Genomic DNA, 8,813 nt, shown 5'->3' on the forward strand with positions numbered 1-8,813 from the left:
TCAATAATTAAGGTTATTTGGAGGCTTCAAGTTGTATCAATTGAAGGCGCAATTGATGCGTCAACCATTCGTCAAGTTTTAAAATGTGTATATCATGGTCTTTGTGTATGTGTGTTCTTCATGGTTTGGTTGTGGAATAATTGTCTCTAGTAGGCTCTAGTTTGGCAGATGCCCTTGGTTGTCGGAAGTACAAAAGTCAAAGCGACGTTGTTCAAGTTTTTTAAGTGTGACCATGGAGCTACATTGAGTTTGATTTAGGCAGGATTGGTATTCGGGTTGATCCGATTAGGTTTCTGACAACATTTTTAGATAATTTTTGAATTTTCTCTGAATTTAGATAATTTTTGGATGTGGCATTCCCGGCCTGTTGGTATTGTCGTCGGTCTGTTATAGTGTATATCTGATTTTGAAATCCTACTTCAACCCCATTTTTATCATCGGCAGCAACCCTGACAATCGACGATCATTTCCACAGCTAGCCAACCATCTCCAATTGCCAACCACCGGTCACCTTCAACGAGTGACGCAAGACAACAACGCCATCGGACCGCCACCCAGATCAAGGGCTCCTGCTTTCACGATTCGCTGCTGCCAGACGACCACCCCCACAAGGCCAACGTCGACATAACCAAAGCACCACATGATCACCCACAACAACGGCCCAGTAGATCCAACCACCGTTCCCCTACAACAAAGTCTTCCCTTACTAGTCTCCATAACCAGCAACTCAACACATAGACAAAAAATTGACCTGGCCTCCAACGGGAAATCGCGAATACTATTCCAATCTCCTTTTCTGGTCAACGAATCTCATTAGAAAACCGCCTACATCTGAAAAACCATCTCCGATTGATAAACATACCATGGCCCTTACGTAAACCACTTGTCAATCGCCATCTTCAAGAAACGAGTCAACAAACCATCATCACCACTAACCGAAAAACCAGCAGGTGACGAAGAGTTTTCAGTGTTGACCAAGCAGTGTCCGTCGGGCCCTGTTCCTCGATCACCGGCAGTAAATAAAACAAGCATCACCACCTAGGCCTTCATAGATCTTCAACCGCCGCGCCCCTGTATCCAATTAACCATCGCACCCGTTGGCCGGTCGAAGAACCTCAGTCGCTAAGAGCTGCTCCCTCTACCAAATCACAGTCGCTATTTTCTCTTTGGGGGCTCACCTGAAACGAATCGTGGAAAAAGGGAAAACGCAGTCGTTCATGTCAAATGGCGATCACACAAATGCCATCTGGGCTCCCACACACATACAACATAAAAGAGAATTGGGCTTATGGTGCAAGTGGGCTCCGTACATTGGGCTTCTATATTACACTGGACTACATCAACATTAATTAAATTGGTTGTTCATTTAATCAAACTTAAACAGCCACTTAAGGTTCATTTGCTACAATATCGGAACCAAACCCGACTTCAAAAGACAAGTTGCATTCAAGAACACTCGACATTTCCTGTATTAATCTGACCGAATCAGATCCTACTTACGAATCAATAAGAAGCAAAACAAACAACCCCTAGCAACATTCAAAGTCCGATTGCAAGTATTAACAAGTCTGAATCACGATGGACTCCAATTTCGATTCTGAATGATTGCTATGGAATTCAGATTTTGTTTGTCAATCCCATTTTCCATTTCGATTTTGTTTTTGAAATCCAATTTTGATGTTCGAGTGCTGGATCTCATTCGTGTTTAGACAATAACCATCCAAGGTTTTTCTATGATTTTTCTGCATTGTATCTTTCAAACCCGATTCTTAGCATGTCCTTAACAGAATATGTAATAAAGTCATCAGCTTTCACAAATGTCTAAGCGCTGAAAGTTCCACCTCGTTATGCTGCTATATATACCTCTAGTGTACAATCAAAAAGACAAAAAAATGGTGAATTAATTTGATACCAGTGCATTGTTGGTGGGTTTAAGTAAGGCATGCTTTGAGGATTATCTTCATTCAAATAGAGATTTTGGGCTGATGTTTCAATGGAAGAAGATGAAATTCTAAGAAGCCAATTTTGCAGCCCACCAAGTGTTTGATATAATGTCTAAACCAGTTTTTCTCGTGTTGCAGCTTTGTTGTTCAAGATAATGTATTTTTCTTAGTTTGGATGCTTCTTGTGCACACGAACATTGTGTTGGTGTGCCATTTCCTTCCCTTCCTTGTTTAATATTGCTTCATAGTTTTAGCTTCATCTCGAGGCTTGTTCTCTTATATGGCTTCTTCTTCCACAAGTTCGAGTGATATTTGTCTGTGCCCGTTCAGAAGCTTCCATTGTTGCCCCAATGGTGAAGTGGGAAGTAAAGGGATTGGCCGTATGATTTCACACATCAAAAGACATCATTTACCTACCGAAGACCGTAAAATTGTGTTACGTGAAGCTCTTTCTAGTGATGTTGGTCTATTTATGGCAGTTGAAGAAACTTTGAAGGCCTTTGGTCAATGGATGTGTGGGGAGTGTATGACTTTACAAGCTCTTAGCCGTTATTTTCATCACCCGGATGGCCGTGTGAGGTTTGTTACAAGGAATGACGGCTCGAGTCATTATATTGTCGGTATTCTAAAGCCGTCAAATAAAGAGTCGGTGACAAATGCTCTTGGAGGTTTGGTTTTTGATGTTGCGCTCCTTGATCATGTTTTTAAAGAGCCTATCACTACTGTCAAGAGTATCCCCCATAGTTGTCGTCTTGCTTTCTCTCAGGATTTGAAGACCGCTCTTTACAAGGTGATTGCCCAACCTGGCTCGGTTGAGGCATGGATGTGTTTGTTACTTCTCCCTCGGTGCACACTGTAGGTGTTTAGACCCAAAAATAGACAAGAATGAAGGCCTGGGAATAGAAAATCTTTACAGTAAAGCTCCATCCTGAAGTCCTTGGATACATGGGGGAAAGAGGGGGTATCACGAAGTTAGTTCAAAATATGTTAGACAATCCTGAGGTTGGAGCTATGAGACAGGGTGGAGGCATCCTTCAGAAGGAGGCTACATCAAGTAACACCAACATCAGACAGTGTCTTCGTAAGGTTGCAGATGGCCATTTTACCACAGCAGTGAAAGTGATATGCTCATCGGGTGTTGCACCATATAATGGTGATACTATTAAAGCTTTGGAGGACAAACACCCTTTCAGACCACCCCCATCCATGCCGAGCCCCATAATTTCTGAACCTCCCCTTGTAGCAGACTTTGACTATGTATTTGGTTGCATCAAATCCTTCCCTAAAGGAACTTCTTGCGGGAGAGATGGCTTGAGGGCTCAACACTTACTAGACGCCCTTTGTGGAGAAGGGTTTGCTATTGCCACAGATCTCATACATGCTATCACTTCAGTTGTTAATTTATGGTTAGCGGGAAGATGTCCAACCATTTTGGCAGAGTTTATTGCATCCGCTCCTCTCACGCCTCTACTTAAGCCTGACAACGGGATCCGTACGATTGCAGTAGGCACTATATGGAGACGTCTCGTTTCCAAGGTGGCCATGAAAGGTGTGGGTAAAGAAATGGCCAAGTACCTTAATGATTTTTAGTTCAGGGTTGGTGTATCTTGCGGTGCTGAGGCTGTCTTACACAGTACCAATAGGGTGTTGAGTGAACACCATGCTGATGAGTCTCTTGTAATGCTGATTGTGGATTTTTCGAATGTCTTTAACCTGTTGGATCGTTTAGCATTGCTCCACGAGGTTAAGAAGATGTGCCCTTCCATTTCTTTGTGGGTGAATTTCTTGTACAGGCAAGCAGCGAGACTTTATATCGGAGACCAACATATATGGTCTACCACTGGGGTGCAGCAAGGTGACCCCTTGGGCCCTCTTCTTTTTGCCCTCATTTTGCACTGGCTTGTGCACAAGATTAGAGACAATTGTAAGCTCCTTCTCCATGCTTGGTACCTAGATGATGGGGCTGTCATCAGGGATTCAGAGGAGGTGGCTAGAGTGTTGAACATAATTCGGTTTCATGGTCCAGGTTTGGGTCTTGAGTTGAACATCAAGAAAATGGAGATTTTTTGGCCCTCATGTGATGGTAGGAAGCTTCGTGCTGATTTATTCCCTACGGAGATAGGGAGACCTTCTTTGGGGGTGAAGCTCCTTGGGGGGGCTGTTAGCAGAGACACTGGGTTTATTAGCGGGTTGGCCATGAAGAGAGCGGTCAATGCTGTTGATTTGATGGGCCTTCTTCCACAACTATTTGACCCATAAAGTGAGCTCCTTTTGCTTCGATCATGTATGGGCATTGCAAAACTTTTCTTTGGTTTAAGGACATGCCAACTGGTACACATAGAAGAGGCATCGTTATTCTTTGATAAAGGATTGCGCAGGTCTATCGAGGATATAGTGGTATGTGGAGGCCCCTTCTTTGGATACATTCAGTGGCGCTTGGCTTCCTTACCTATTCGTTTCGGTGGTTTGGGTTTTTACTCAGCCTACGAGGTTTCCTCCTACGCATTTGTAGCCTCGAGGGCCCAATCTTGGGCACTACAAGACCACATCTTACGTGATAGTGGCATATGTGGTATGGACTCGGATTACCTATATGATATGACTCGTCTCCGTGATACGATTCCGGGATTTGACTGTAGCGGTTTCACTAATAAGGACACCGCCCACTCTAAATCCCAAAAAGCTTTGGCGTGTGCCCTTTTTAGCAAAATCGTCCAAGATATGGAAGTCGACTTCGACATGACTGTCAGACAAAAAGCAGTCTTTGAGTGTCTGCGGGCGCCTCATGCTCAGGATTTTCTGCTAACTATCCATATTGATGGTCTTGGCCAACATATGTCTCCTGTGGAATACCAAACTATCCTTCATTACCACTTCATGATTCCTATATTCCCAACTGACGAGATATGTCCAGTTTGTCGCAAGGCATGTTTGGATACCTTTGGGGAACACGCGGTTCATTGTAGAGAGTTCCCTGGTTTTAAGTATAGACATGATGTGGTTCGGGATGTTCTCTTTGATGCTTGTCGGTGTGCTGGTATTTCTGTGAAGAAAGAAGCGTCAGTGATCTTTTTGAAGGACCCGCAAGATGGCAGGTCCACACTTAGACCGGCTGACATTTTGGTCTTTGGATGGATAGGACGGAAGCATGCGTGCGTGGATCTTACTGGGGTCTCTCCTCTCGTTGGTTTGGGGAGCGGGGGTTTCGCAGCTGGGAATGCCGCTTTGAAAGTCGCTGCGTGCAAAGTGGTAAAACACGAGAATGCATGTAGAGAAAATCAACATGTGTTTGTTCCTTTTGCATTCGATACATTTGGTTTTCTCACACCAGAGGCGGTGGAGCTCCTTAATAGAGTCCAACGGGTCATGCATTCTAATGTCATATCTCCTAGATCCACAAATGTTGTTTTCAAAAGAATTGGTTTTGCCATCCAGAAAGAGCTGGCGGCGCAACTTGTTGCTCGGTTGCCTTCAATCGATATGTATTGAACTTTGAAATTTGCATTTTGTAAAGAACCAATATAATAATTGGGCATTGGTGGGATCTGTTTAGATTCAATTAAGGTGCTAGATCTTGTTTTGGTTATTAAGAGGACATTTCTGTTAGTGGATAAAGTTCTTTGTTTCACCCGATCCGCTGGTACTTCACCCTTTGGGTAAGGTTATGATAAAGAAGGAACATTATTGAAATGGGGAGTGTTGTGATGGGAAGTGTGAGTGTAGGGGGATTGTGTGTGATAGCCTGAGTACACACTTTCTGGCCTTATGGAATAGTTCTTATTGGATTTATTTCTTTTGAGTTGGGGAAAATGTTTAATAGTTTATCTCTTTTCCTAGTTACATACATGCATGTTTTGTACGATGATGTGTTAGTAGCATTTTAGACCGTGGAAGGGTTGCATGTTATATAATGGTAAGGCTTCTGCGGTTGTTGGTAAGTGCAAGGTGGGATATTGATAGCGTTACTATAGGTTAGTTGGATGATGGATGTGTGCCTATAGGCACACCGGGTGCTGGTCGGGAGTCTTCATGTATGTGATTGGGTGATGGGAAGAATGGCAAGTAACCATAAGATTCTCATTCTATTGGTTGGATTATGTCACGACATGCTGTGAACCATCGTGGATTTCACTTATGTATGTTGGGTTGGCAATTATGTCGTGGAGATCCGTATGTATGATTCGTTGGTATTTGGCATAGTTTTGCATTTTGAGGAGTATGTAAATACTACTGATGGCTCAGTATCCGCCGGGTTTGGGTAAGAATTTGGTAGGATTTTGACTTGTTAGAGAGTCATGGTTATTATTGACAGTTCCTCATGGAGTTTTCATAGTGGATCTTTATGTGTGGCTGCGAGAACAGTTTTGAGTAAGTTGAGTTTCCAATGAAGAAGTTCGGTGTAGGAATCTTGGATGATTTGTTAAGTGGTTGTACCTTGAGTGTATGGGAGTATGGATGTCATTAATATTTTCTTATAGATTGACACTGTTACACTCGTGGGAGCGGTGGGATAATGATGACTTGTCAGGAAGTCATGTGTGTCTTTGATAACTTTAAGGTGAATTCTGAATTTAGGGTGGGCTGAAATTCTTGATCGTAATGTTTTAGCATTGACATGTACGGTTTAGTGGTGTTCATGGTCAAATATTTGGGATAAGTATGACGAGTAGATGATCATCAGCCATTTGGTATGTCTCTAGAGTTTAGATTGTTGGGTTTTTAATTTTATGAAGTATATTGATGGAAATGGTTAGTAGATCTAGTTTGGAAGTTCTCGTTTAAGTGGGTTTTGCTATGTGTAGGGTTCTGAATGGTCTCTTGAGTTTGATATGGATGTTCTGATTATATGGAGTGGTTGGAAGGAGCTTTTGGAGTGTGTTAGTACAGTTAGTAAGGATCCTAACTAGGTCAAATTTCGAAGATGAAATCCAGTTTAAGTCGGGGAGAATTTTAACACCTAGTTTTCGGATGTTTCTAATACTAGGATAGCGGGCTGCAAATGCATCAAGTAAAGGTCTTGGGCTTCAAGAGAATAGATTCTAGACCATTTCATATGTTAATAACGTTCGATTGAATGATTTAAGCCTTTGATTCCTGTTTTGAAGCAAAGGGTTGTTGAGTCTATTTGTGTTGCATCATGGACCTCATGTTTTGTATCCGGATTGGGCAGTCCATCCGTGATTATCTAGTAGGGTTATAATATAAATATGCATGCATGTATGCATAATAAAAAGTTAATCTTTACGTTCATTGTTTGTAACCCTAAACACCTCTACAGTCGAAGTTCTTAATCGAGTTCTTCTGAGGTGTTGAAGTATTAATCATTCGACACATTCAAAGCCATACTCGTGTTCTTATTTACTTTCATAATTGTTTGCTTGCATAGAATCTAACGATCCTCAAAGAACTTTTGTTCTAACAATTGGTATTAGAGCAGGAGACTGTGTGATCAATACACATTCCTTCTGTGTTCAGAATTCCTTAGGGTTTCCGCTTTTATCGTATAAATAGAAGTCGTCTTCTTTGTTTCGATGGCAACTCTGTTTTAGATAAAACCCTAATATCAAGTTTATATGTTTGATTCTAGAGGCTCACCATGTCTCACGAATATTCGCAAACAAATCCCATCAACATCTCAAACAGCATTAGATCTACTACCAGGATACCCATACTCTACACTCAAGACTATGAAGTATGCGCGCATCACTTTGAAGACTACGTGGTTAGATCTGAAGATAATGGCTATCTCATATGGGAAGCCATCATACTTGGACCTTTTGTTCATTCGGGAACGAACACGAGAGTTAAGACCCACAAGGAACATAACAAGTTGGTGGCGGACGAACAGAAGATGCCACAGGATGAGAAAGACAAGCTACTGTGTAACGTGAAGGCCATGAGAATGATAAGATTCGCCTTGAAATCTGACACGTTTCGTTTAGTTAGTTCATCCACGACGGCCAAAGAAATCTAGGATAGGTTGAAAGAACTCTATTCAGCTAATGAAGACTTGGAACACTCCATTCAAACCTTGTTGCTGTCAGAATTTCGAGCTTTCGAACAGAAACCAGAGGATAAACTCATACAAACTTTTGCTCGGTTCAATCATCTCCTAAGAAAGATGATCAAACACGGTATAGAAAGAAAGTTGATTGAGCAGAAGGTGACTTTCATGAACGGGTTGAGACCGGAATGGATGGCTGTGGTTTCTACTGTGAAAGCGCATGAACAGTTTAAGTCTTACTCGCTTGCGAAACTTGTGGGAATACTTAAGTCCCATGAAAGTGTAGTAACCAAAGAAGCGAAAGTGGTTTCTGGTGTGGGATCGCTGGCTCTTGTCTCAAAAGGAAAAAGTATTGCAAAAGAAGAGGAAGAATCTGATATGTCTGAGTGTGACCTTACATGCGAGGAGTATGCTATGATGGTCACCAATCCAAAGAAGTTTGCAAGGAGAAAATTTCCCATCAACAAGAACCGAAACTGGCAGGGAAGTTATAGCTCTGAGAAGGTGAAGGATGAAACGAAAATCTCCTCTAAAAAGGATGAAGATAAGAAAGAGAGCAAACTTGCAGGAGACTCAGGATACGACTACAATTACTGTCACGGCAAGAACCACTTTGCCAAGGATTGCATGCTAACGAAAATGGCTGAGAAAAGAGATGATGAAGATGACGAGGTGTACTATATGTGCAATTTGGAAGTGATCAAGAAAAAGAAGGTGACTAACAGTTCTATGAATGCCTTGATTGTACAGGAGAATGCTGATGAAGACGAGTTCGGTGGCGTCGAAGTTTGGTCAACCGAGTCTAAAGATGAAGAGGTGAGAAAGCCCACTCATGGAAAGGCTTATGTGGCAAAGGAAGTAGGTCC

Source organism: Lactuca sativa, chromosome 8 (assembly GCF_002870075.4).
Source record: "Lactuca sativa cultivar Salinas chromosome 8, Lsat_Salinas_v11, whole genome shotgun sequence".
NCBI lineage: Eukaryota > Viridiplantae > Streptophyta > Magnoliopsida > Asterales > Asteraceae > Lactuca > Lactuca sativa.